At 40.3% G+C, this 12,154-nt stretch overlaps 1 long non-coding RNA gene and 1 pseudogene across 2 annotated transcripts in view; both read right to left on the reverse strand.

Moving 5' to 3' along the window:
- Nucleotides 1–11,721, reverse strand: part of LOC133249565 (uncharacterized) — a 32,128-nt gene extending 20,407 nt beyond the window's left edge. Inside the window, exons 1-3 of one of the 2 annotated variants that reach the window (XR_009737020.1) lie at nt 11,526–11,721; nt 7,622–7,735; nt 6,297–6,368 (exon numbers count right to left, since the gene is read on the reverse strand). This is a non-coding gene — a long non-coding RNA (uncharacterized LOC133249565). The remainder of the gene's footprint in view (nt 1–6,296; nt 6,369–7,621; nt 7,736–11,525) is intronic. The other variant, XR_009737019.1, reaches the window with a different exon arrangement.
- On the reverse strand, nt 1,961–5,834 carry LOC133249564 (destrin-like; annotated as a pseudogene).
- Nucleotides 11,722–12,154: the final 433 nt, after the last annotated feature.

Genomic DNA, 12,154 nt, shown 5'->3' on the forward strand with positions numbered 1-12,154 from the left:
GCAAACACTAATTGTTTTCTTTATAATTTTGCTGTCCATGATATATAAATAGAATCACACAATGCAGTACTTTTGTGCCTGGCTTAGCAAAATTCACTTAAGATCATCCCTGTCTGGTAAGCTTCCCAGGTGGCACTAGTGGTAAAGAATCTGCCTGTCAATGTGGGAGACTCAAGAGATGCTGGTTCAATCCCTGGAAGAGGAAACGGCAACCCACTCTAGTATTCTTGCCTGGGAAATCCCATGGACAAGAGGTGCCTAGCAGGCTATAGTCCGTGAAGTCCCAAAGAGCTGGACACAACTGAACAACCAACTACATACACACACCTGTCTTGTATGAATCAACAGTTTGCCCCTTTTTATTATTCAGGTGTATTTCATTGTATGGGTATATCAGTTTGTTTATCCATTCACCTGTTGAAGAATATTTATAAGGATGATCCTTGAATTTCTCTTTCCATTACTAAATAATTAAAATTCCATTTAATTCCTAGATGAGTATAGTGATAGATAGTGAAGTTGCTCAGTCATGTCCCACTCTTTGAGACCCCATGGACTGTAGCCTATCAGGCTCCTCTGTCCACGGGATTTTCCAGGCAATAGTCCTGGAATGGATTGCCATTTCCTTCTCCAGGGGATCTTCCCAACCCAGGGATCGAACCCTGGTCTCCCGCATTGTAGACAGACGCTTTACCGTCTGAGCCACCAGGGAAGTCAGATGAATATATTTTTGTGTTAATATTTGTTTGAAATTTGCTGTTTACGATGTACAACTTACTATTTATAAAATCACTTAACTAAAAAACCACATTTTCTGACCTGCTATGTAAGTTTTCTGCAAAGTCTACTTGATTAAAATTTTTGAAATTATAGGGTGTTTAAAGCCTAAGTATCAACTTCTACATATCATGACCATATCTTCTAAACTTCTAATGTCATTTTAACCATTTTTAAGTGTACAGTTGGTGGCAACCATCACCACTGTTTCCAAATCTTTTCCATCCTCCCACATACAAACTCTGTAACTACTAAGTAATAACTCTTCACTATCCCCTCACTACAGTCCCTGAAAAGCCCTGTTCTACTCTCTCTGGTTTTTTTTTTGTTTTTTGAAGTTAAAAATGCTTCCTTTATTACATAAAGTCAGTACTGCTACTTCTAAATTCCACTGCTTGTGCATCTCTAGGTTGTTCAGTGTTATGCCTATGATGTGAAGGACAGTTACTTCCAGGTGTCCTCAGCGTGGCTTCCCGTGAGAGTTGTCAATCATAACTGCTCCCGGAATTACAGTTGCAAGCTACTCTAGGAGAGTAAGAAGTTCTCCCAGGGCCTAGAGTAAATGTAATGTTCTTCCATACTTTATAGTACCAGAAGCAACAAAGTTCTGAAGGAGACACAATTAATTAAAGACAGCATGGAGTCACAGTCTGTCAATATACCACCCTCACTGTTTTCCTAAACAAAGTGGGTTGCACTGGGGCTCGGATCTGCTTTATGATTCACTATTACAAGACGGTGCACATTCTCCTGATTTCTAGGGTGCAAGGTCACTCTCAGAGCAGCCTCCTGACCAGACCTGGGAGTGAGCAGCCCCAGGTGTGGGAGCAGCTCTGCAAGGTCAGTGCTGGTTTTAAGCCTACACCATTTCAAGGCAGTCTCCAGCACACGTCCAGTGAATTACTAGGTTAGCATTTTAGTGCTGTAATATGTTGTGAGGAGAATTATTTTCCATTATGCAGTTTAGCTCAATGAAATAAATAAATTTGGGCCAAAATTACAACCAGATTATGACCAATTCTCTAAGCAAAAAAGAAACAAAGTAACTGCTGAGGTTAACAAAGATGTGATTGTCTTCTTGCGGCCTTCTACTGGTTTGTGAACTGCACTATTAAAAATCATGAGCTTTAACAAAAATCTTTATAACAAGCCAACGCATCCCCAATTTAATTTCACACCAATAAAATTTTAGAGTTTAGATTTATTTAGGGCCATTTGCACATGTTCACAGAATAGTTCACCCCTACAAATGACAAGACAGCTCCCCTTCAGCGAGTCCCTATATTCTTTCTGCTTTACTTATATATAGCAAGAGGATAACATTAAACATGGAAGCTTTTGATTTGTGGCACCAGATGATGGTCTACACAGGACATCCTTCAAAAGCTACAATTAGGGATCCACCTAGCTTTTCAGCAATACAAGCTCGATTGAGGTCTTCTGGCCTATTTGCTTGACATTTGTTTTATGCCTTGGAACGTCTTTCTGATGGCATCCTTGGAGCTCCCATAGATCATTTTACTCTTCAGAGGAGATAGTTCTGGTACCCACAGAACTATCAGCTCCTCTTTTCTGGATTCCTTTGTTTCAAAGCCTGTATCATACAGAGCATATCAACAATCTTTTTCAGGAAGCATCCCCACAAAATGCTTGAAAGGATCGCTCTTGCTGACACCAACATCTCCCACCAAGATCTCCTTGCCTTCCTCCACGATGATGCACTTTTTGTCTACACTGAGACAGAAGTTGACAGCCTTCTTTCTTTTCTTGATTTCTTCTGGTGGCAAGCACTTGTGAACTTTCCTGTCATAAAAAAATGCATCATACTTCATCGGCAACATGCACTCCTGAGGTTATGTTCGCCATGGCAGTCGCAAAGTGCGGAGAGGGAACCGGCTGGCTCCAGTCTACAGAGCGTCCTTCTCACAGCAGCCAGGCGAGCCTCCCGGAGGGCGGGAGAGCACCTTGGGCCCTCTCTCTGGTTTTGGTTTGCTTGTTTTGGTGTGTGGTTTTTTTTGTGTTTTTTTTTTGGCCAGTGCCATGCAGCATGTGGGATCTTGGGTTCCCTGACCAGGGATCAAATGCTTGCATTGGAAGCTCTGAGTCTTAACCACTGGACAGCCAGGGAAGTCCCTCTACTCTCTGCTTCTATGAGTTTTACTATGTTAGATACCTCATATTAGTGGCATCAAGTATTATTTGTTGTTCTGTGACTGTTCATTTCACTTAGTATAATGTCCTCAAGGTTCGTCCATACTCTTATGTGTATAAGAACTGTCATTCCTTTTGAAGGCTAAATAACATTCCATTGTAAAGATATACTACTTCTTTATCCATTCATATGTTGATGGACATTTAGATATTTCCACATCTTGGCTATTTTAAATAAGTAATTCTTCAGTGAACATAGAGTTGCTAGTATCTTTTCAAGATTCTGACTTCAATTCTTCTGGAAAAATACCAGACGTGGGACTGTTGGATCATACGGTAGTTCTATTTTTAATTTTTTGAGAAACCTCCATACTGTTTTCCATAGTGATTACACCATTTTTCGTTCTCAAAAACAATTATTTACAAGGATTCCAATTTTCCCATGTCTTTGTCAATACTTGCTGTCTTTTGATTTTTTGATAACAGCCATCCTAACAGGTATGAGGTGATATTGTGGTTTAGCTTGCATTTTCCTGACAATTAGTGACCTTAAGCATCTTTTCATATAGCTGTTGGCCACTTGTACATCTTCTTTGGAAAAGTATATATCTAGTTCTTTTGTCCATCTTTTAATCTGGTTATTTGCTTTTTTGCTATGAATTGCGACAGCTTCTTACACATTTTGGATAATAAGCTCTTATCATGTAAATGGTTTGCAAAAATTATCTCTCATTCTACTGGTTACTTTTTTATTTTGTTCATTCTTTCCTTTGATGGTTCAAAACTGGGAAAGGAGTATGTCAAATCTGTATATTGTCATCTTGTTTATTTAACATATGCAGAGTACATCATGCAAAATGCCAGGCCGTATGACTCATAAGATGGAATCAAGATTGCCGGGAGAAATATCAATAACCTCAGATATACAGATGACACCACCCTAATTGCAGAAAGCAAAGAGAAACTAAAGAGTCTCTTGATGAAGGTGAAAGAGGAGAATGAAAAAGCTGAGGATCATGGTATCCGGTCCCATCACTTCATGGCAAATAGATGGGAAAAAAGTAGAAACAATGACAGACATTATTTTCTCGGGCTCCAGAATCACTGTGGACAGTGACTGCAGCCATGATATTAAAAGACGCTTACTCCTTGGAAGGAAAGCTATGACAAATCTAGAGTGCGTATTAAAAAGCAGAGATATCACTTTGCCAACAAACGTCTAGTCAAAGCTGTGGTTTTTCCAGTAGTCATGTACAGATATGAGAGCTGGACTATAAAGAAGGCTGAGTGCTGAAGAATTGATGTTTTGAATTACAGTGCTGAAGAATACTCTTGAGAGTCCTTTGGATAGCAAGGAGATCAAACCAGTCAATTCTAAAGGAAATCAGTCCTGCATAATGCATTGAAAGGACTGATGCTGAAGCTCCAATACTTTGGCCACCTGAGGCAAAGAGCTGACTCACTGGAGAAGACCCTGATATTGGGAAAGATTGAAAGCATGTGGAGAAGGGAGTGACAGAGGATGAGATGTTTGGATGGCATCACAGACTCAATGGACATAAGTCTGAGCAAACTCTGGGAGATGGTGAAGGACAGAGAACCCTGGCATGCTGCAGTCCGTGGGGATGCTAAGAGTTGCAACTGAACAACGAGGAGGAGACATGAAAACTAAAAGCGCCACTGTCTCCTGACTTGAATCCAGGAACAGAAAAAGGACAGTGGAAATACTGGGGAAATCTAAATAGTCTATAGTTTAGTTTACAATATTTGTTAAGCTAATCTTAATTCTTAGTTTTGGTCACTGTTCCATGGCTATATGAGATGTTAACATATGGGGAGACTGCATAGAGAGTATTATTGGAACCATCTGTACCATCTCTACAATTCTTCTGTAAGCCTAAAATTATCAACTTTTTAAAAAGTTAAAAAAAAATTTAGCTCCAGCAAAACACAGGGGGTATACTCAGCAATGCTGCTGCTGCTGTTGCTAAGTCGCTTCAGTTGTGTCTGACTCTGTGCGACCCCATAGACGGTAGCCCATCAGGCTCCCCCATCCCTGGGATTCTCCAGGCAAGAACACTGGAGTGGGTTGCCATTTCCTTCTCCAATGGATGAAAGTGAAAAGTGAAAGTGAAGTCGCTTAGTCGTGTCCGACTCTTCGTGACCCCATGGACTACAGCCCACCAGGCTCCTCCGTCCATGGGATTTTCCAAGCAAGAGCACTGGAGTGGGGTGCCATTGCCTTCTCCAATACTCAGCAATAACGTAATTCAAATAAATGGGTCTAAATCTCAGGTAACTGAAACCCAAAATAAAAACAAGTCATCAGTATCCAGTTATTACTTTTCACCCACACAGTATGAATGTCCAAGTTTTCCAAACTAAAATCTCACATGAGTCATGAAGAATGAGTAAATATCTACTTTTACACCTTCAGGAACACAATTCTGTATTTAAATTTAGATTCTATGAGAAAGATAAATTTAACTTAAATCATGTTTATTTATACTACTTCTTCCAAGTTGTAAATTCACTGTTAAGGACTGTCCGTAACAAGAATTTCAGCTTGTAGTTATAGGAACTTACATGGCTATGACACGGAGTAGTGTTGAATCCTCCCAGACTAAAATGGTATAGGTGGATTCAAGGCAATGGCATAAGCACAGAAAGCACTGTCAGAAATGTCTGATGCCAAAGATAATGAGTATTTGTAATACAGCACTTTATTTTTTAGGGTACTCTGAACTGCTTTATATCTTAAAATGCCTAAAAATTAATACTTCTCTTTACTTTATAGCAGGTTTATAAAATGTTAGAGGTTTATAAAATGTTTCAGAGGCTTAAAAACAACAAATGTAAATCCAATTTACTTATACCTCAAAAAGTATATTAAATTCTTAAGAGAAGTAGAGAAGGTCCACCTAAATTCTTATGGACAGAAATTCATGAGTATATAATGGATTGAAGTTTGTTCAAATATTAGTAAATTAACATTACAGAAAGCATTTTAATATGTTTAAATAAATTTATTTATATTCAAAATCAAGTATCTCAAACACAGACCTCAAACATAACACATAATAGTAACTCAATGATTAATATTTCTTTAATATATGAAATAAATTAAAGATTATTTCACAAGACCAAAATAAAATATGAATATTACAGCCAACTTTACTTAATCCCATTTTGTTTTCTAAAACTCCAAAATTAACATAAGGATTAGGAAAGTAGAAAAATAAGAAAAACAATTTGGCCTGGTTCTTTTATAGTGTTAACTTATATTTGCTTAAAATGATAGAAGAAAAGTGTTATTAAAAACACTGGCATTATCATATATCAGAAAAAACCTTTTTTTATCTCTTTACCTCTCTGAGATTTTCTGGGCTTCTCTGCTTAGATCGAATGGACAATGTTTTCAGCTTTTCCAAATCTTTGCTCTGTAAAACAAAGTGTACTTACATTGATCTGTCACCATGAACATAATTTCTTCTAAAAATTTGGAAAGGATTTATAGCTTGGGTAACAGAGTGTTACATTTATGTAATACTGACTTCTAACTCTGCACAGACATTTTACTGAAATAAAGAACAGATTTACTTAAAACTACTGAAGCACTAAGTGTGGGATTCACTGGTCATGTTATATTGATAGACAAATTTGATTATAACTAAGACAACAGGACCATTAAAGCAAATTGAGAGTTGTTTGTATGATGAAGTGGTATTTCTTGTTATGAGTATGAGGGACCCCATGAGTGTAGCTTACTCTCATGTCAACTCAGTTGAATAGTGGTCACATGTACCAGACTCTGAAACTACACACAAGTAGTTGTTTCCTTTTTATCTACAGAATTCAGTTTCAAAATAGTGTTATTGACTGAAGGCGATCTTCTAAGATGACCCCCTGGAGAAGGGAATGGCAACCCACTCCAGTATGCTTATCTGGAGAATCCCATGGACAGAGGAGGTGCCTGGTGGGCTACAGTCCATGGGGCTGCAGAGTCAGACACAAGTGAAGTGACTGAGCACACACACCTACTATAATGTCCAATAAATAGCTGTTGTTGAAAAGGAAGTTGTTTCCTTTTTAAAAAAATACAAACAATAATAAGATCAACATTACTCCACACACAAATCTGTGCACTTATCCAATTATTCCTGTGGCATAAATTTCAAAAATTGGAATGGCAGAGACAAAGGTATGCACATTTTGAATTGTAAAGCATATTGCCAAACTGTCCTCCAAAATCCCTGTAGAAATTTACATTACCACCATCAATGGATAAAAGTGTCCATTTCTTTTATATCTTTGAGATATTGCTTATTATCACCCTTAAAAATATTTTTTTAACCAGAATGATGTCATTATCATTCATCACTTTTACAATTAGAAAAAAAAATTGAGATATTACAGGTTTTGCTATTCTTAAAACTTGTTGTTTAGTCACTAAGTCATGTCTGACTCTTTGTGACCCTGGACTGTAACACACCAGACCCCTCTGTCCATGGGATTTCCCAGGCAAGAATACTGGAGTGAGTTGCCATTTCCTTCTCTAAGGAAGCTTCCTGACCCAGGGATTGAACCCACATCTCCTACACTGGCAGATGGATTCTTTACCAATAAGCCACCAGGGCAGCCCATTCTTAAAACTAGATAGCTATTAATTAGCATGAAGTTAAGAAATACTAACCATGTTTAGAATAATTGCTCATGCTGAATAACTCATGCCCAGTTCATTGGCTGAATGGTTTTTATGTTCAAGTAAAATAGTGCCCATTCTTCTGCTCAACTCTTTTCAAGGTACCTGAAGGAGAGACAAAATAAGTTAATTGTTGTTGAGTTGCTAAGTTGTGTCTGAGTCTTTGCGACCTCCTGGCCTGTAGCCTGCCAGGTTCCTTTATCCGTGGGTATAAGTAAATAGAAAAGGGTATATAATAAGTACTTACTTGATGGAGAATAATGTAGAGATGAACTGACTGGAGTAGAACATACTTTAGTGCAAGTTAAGATGAGAGGAAAATTCTAAGGTGTGGATTCAAAAGACAGGATGAAATTGGGAACTTACTATGGAGGTGGTACATGTTGCTCTGACAAATGAAGTTGAAAGGTGCTGTCTTGCATTCTAGAATTGCATTTCCAAAAGCTTATACCCCACACTCAGCGTGTCCAAAAGAAAGCGCATATTCTATGCCTCTTTTCCAAAGAATATTCAGCTAATTGTGGATCCAGGCCATGATGCTATAGCTAGACTTGCACTCTTCAGTAAGTACATACAGTTTATACAAATGGAGATGAGCTATAAGTACTCACTGGATTTCAAAGATTTAGTATAAAACAATGTAAAATATGTCACTGTCATTTTTATATAGATTACCTACTGAAATGAGATTTTGGAGACACTGAGTTGAAAATATATTACTACAAAATAATTTCACTTGTTTGTTTCCCTCTCTCCTTTTTTAAAATGAGGTCACTGGCAATTTAAAATTAAATGTGTGACTCATATCTGTGGCTTGCATCGTATTTCTATTGGACAGCAATGATCTAGATCATTGAGATCTAGATTGCTAAGATCAAGGGCTAGATTATGAAGCTAACCATCAGTTGCTGTGCTCTAAGAATCTTCCAGCAAGGAGCAAAGAAATGAGAGGCGGAAGGAGTTAGCGGTGAACTGGGTTTGGCTTGAACTTAAAGGAATCAAAAAAGGGGATTTCCAGGCATGGAAGAAAGGCTCATAAAGCAAAGATAGAAAACTAGGTTTTAAATGCCAGATTATCTAGAACTACTGCTCTCACTGTGTTATCTCTGTTGCTTCTGCCAGAGCTTTCAGCAGTGCCTCAGAACATTCTAAACATGTCTGAGCTGGACCACGAGGTAGCACACTTGAGCCAAAGGGTTAAAATGGGAAAGTATGTCCTCTGTATCCAGCAGCAGCCAGTAAGAGAACCAAGAGGGCATGAACGTGAAGGGCAGAAATCAGTTGCCCCACCCCCCAGGAGATTCCGTTTCCAGTACCAGACTGGGAGGTCTGAGTTTGGGTGGAAAGGTTTATTTGTATGTTTTTATTTAGGCTGTGCGTTTCGAGGATGGCATCACTCCCTCACAGGGCCTCCTTTAATTGTAACAAAACCCTGGGCTATCCCAAAGTTTACCTGAAACTCATCAAAATTTGCCACACACATGGAATCTTTGCCTTGATGCCAAAGTTGTCATCAGTGTCCAGCTTTGTACCCATCTTCTTTATTACATGCAGATGGCAGACTGGCTGGCCCTAGTTATGTCAACTGCCTTCATGGTCTTACCCAGTGGAAATCCCTGCATGCCTGTGCTCAGGCATGCCCAACTACTGAGCAATTGAAGCTCATGACCTCTGAGGTTTTCTTCAACCTTATGTTACTAAAACAAAAGCAGTGGTTGCCTGGAACCAGAAAGAGCTGAAGAAACTTTGAAGAGTGATGTACATTTTCATTATTTTGATTGTGGTGAGGGTTTGTGGGCATATGCATAAAGCAACTTATCAAAATATACACTTTTACCATGTCAATTATACCCCTATAAAGCTATTAAAAACAGTATTAACATATTTCCTTCTCATAATCAGGTTCATCAATCAAGAAACCAATGAATACTCATCTATCACCTACTCTGGCCACCTCCATCCCTGGTAGGAATAGTGTTTTTCTGGCCAAACAGCATCTAAAAGAAGCCATATTGTTATTTCCTTTATGCACATAAAATAACATTTTAGCAGCATAACTTCTTTTATATATCTCTTTATATATTAGCCAAAAGAGAAAGTCATCTGATAGAGACATGCTTAAAACTGATGGACTGTATTTCTATAGAATTCCCGCTAGGAAATTAAGAATAAAACTCTGAAAACTTCACAACCCAGTACAGGCATACTTCATTTTATTGTACATCACAGATACTGTTGGTTTGCTTTTTTTTTTTTTTTTCAAACAAATTGAAGGCTGTAGCAACCCTGCACTGAGTAAGTCTATCAGCAAAAAGATTATGACTTGCTGAAGGCTCAGATAATGGTCAGCAATTTTTAGCATTAAAGTACTTTTTAATTAAGGCATGTACATTATTTTGGACATACTGCTTCTGCACACTTAACAGACTACAGTATAGTGTAAACATAACTTCTTATGAACAGGAAAACAAAAAAAATTCATGTGAATCAGTTTATTGTGATATTTGATTTATTGCAGTGGTCTGCAACCAAACCCAAGGTATGCCTACTGCAGAGCAGAGCAGTTGTCTCAGGTTGAGACACAGAAGCACACCGTGAGACAAAGACTCTTGTATGCAATGATGGGAGGTTCTCAGGTGAAAATTATAAGGAAATGGGGCAACCAGGACAGCAAAAGGCAGGAAGCAAAGATGTGGGCCCAGCTGTAGCCCACCCCAGCCTGATCCCATCGGCAGCTGTAGACCATGAATGCACTGCAAAGCGGTTCCCCCTGGAGCAGGCAGGTGCCCTCCTAGCAATCCTTAGCTACAGAGCAGCACCAAAAGTCTTGGGGTGTAACCACTGGGGCACTTCCTGGCAAGGCAGCCTCCATCAGTGAAGGCAATTCTTGAAAGGCGGTGCAACTGTGAGCTGTTAGGAGCCTATACTCGTAGCAGCTGGAGAACTGGGGCGTTTACCCACTTGAAAAACTCTTGTTTTCATTTCCTCATCTGTAAAATGGGACTATAACAACAGCAGCTACTTCATATACTCATCAAAACTAAATAATAATACATTAAAGCTCTCAAAAGAGCACTCGGTATTAAATAGTATATGCAATTCATTTAGAATCGCACATAGCATATGCTCAATAAATATCACACTGTTTTTGCTGCTGTTGTCTCTTCAGAGGTGGCCACACCAGGCCTCTCAATGCCCAGGTGCAAGCCAGTGCCCTACACAGCTGCACACCCAGGAGTGAGATTTTTGCCCAAGCATTACTTAAGGGCAATCTAAAGATTTCACTTCTAGGTGATGCCTAAACACATCCATTTTATCTGACATTTTCTCCAAGTTCAAAATCAAGCAAGAATAACTTTCCTCTTTCTCCTCAAAGAAGGGGAAAGGTGCAACCTCAACATCAGCTGATTTTTATTTCTCTGGGAGGTCCTCAATAGATGGTTTTCACCTAGTGTCAGCAAAACCAAACAAACACAAACCCTCCTCTCTCACCTACACTATGTGGGCCCAACTATGAAACCAGTCTTCCTCAAGCAGCAGAGAGTTCCCACAACCACACACCATACTTGGAGCATCATTTAAATCCCAGGGACCAATTCTTGCGTTCTCCAGAGGCAAACATAGAAATATTAGACTCTAGCTTTGCTTCTCCTAATTTTGGAAACCAAACTAACATCTTTTTCCTATCTGACTAAAGAAACTGGGATGGGTCAGCGGCGACTAGACAGGGTTCCCAGGAGAGAGAAGGGATTGCCAGCGAACTCGAGAAGGGGACTGGCCTCGCTGAGACGGCTGGCTCGCCTCCGGTCCGGCGCCTTTTCGGAACCAGCACACCAGGGGAAAACCCCGTGGGAGAGGCGGCCCTGGCCGCTGCAGGCACCTGGGCGGCTGTTACCTTTTCATGCACCGGTCAGTCCGTAGACGTGCTCCAGGATGTTGGCCGCCCGCGGGAGCCTTCCCCTGGCCCCAGCCGGGCGCGGCCGGGACGAATCCGAGGGGCTCGGAATCCCGGCCATGGCCACGGAAGCCTCCAGACTCACCTTCCCCGCAACCGGCGCGCTCAGCTCCCTCTAAACAGGCCGCGGGGGCGGGCTCGCCTTTGGCCCCGCCTCTCGGTCGGGTTTCCTCCTCTTGTTTTTGTTCAGTCGCCAGGTCGCTTCCAACACTTGGCGACCCCGTGCACTGTAGCCCGCCAGGCTCCTCTGTCCATGGAGATTCTCCAGGCAAGACTACTGGAGTGGGCTGCCATGCTCTCCTCAGGGATCCATCCCAGGTCTCCTGCCTTGCAGGTGGAGTCTTTACTGTCTGAACCACCAGGGAAGGCTTCACCCTTCCATAGGTGAATGTATTCATTCATCTGGAAGCTCTCCAAATGCTGCTATTGGAGTTATGGAAGCTTCCTCAAGTGGGCACAATGAATTATTAACTCCATTTTCATCCCCTCTCTCCTCTCTGGAGAAGTAGGGAGCCGGCTTGAAAATTTCAAGCTTCTAAGTATGATGTGATTCTTTCTGGTGACCAGCC

This window comes from Bos javanicus, chromosome 6, assembly GCF_032452875.1.
Source record: "Bos javanicus breed banteng chromosome 6, ARS-OSU_banteng_1.0, whole genome shotgun sequence".
NCBI lineage: Eukaryota > Metazoa > Chordata > Mammalia > Artiodactyla > Bovidae > Bos > Bos javanicus.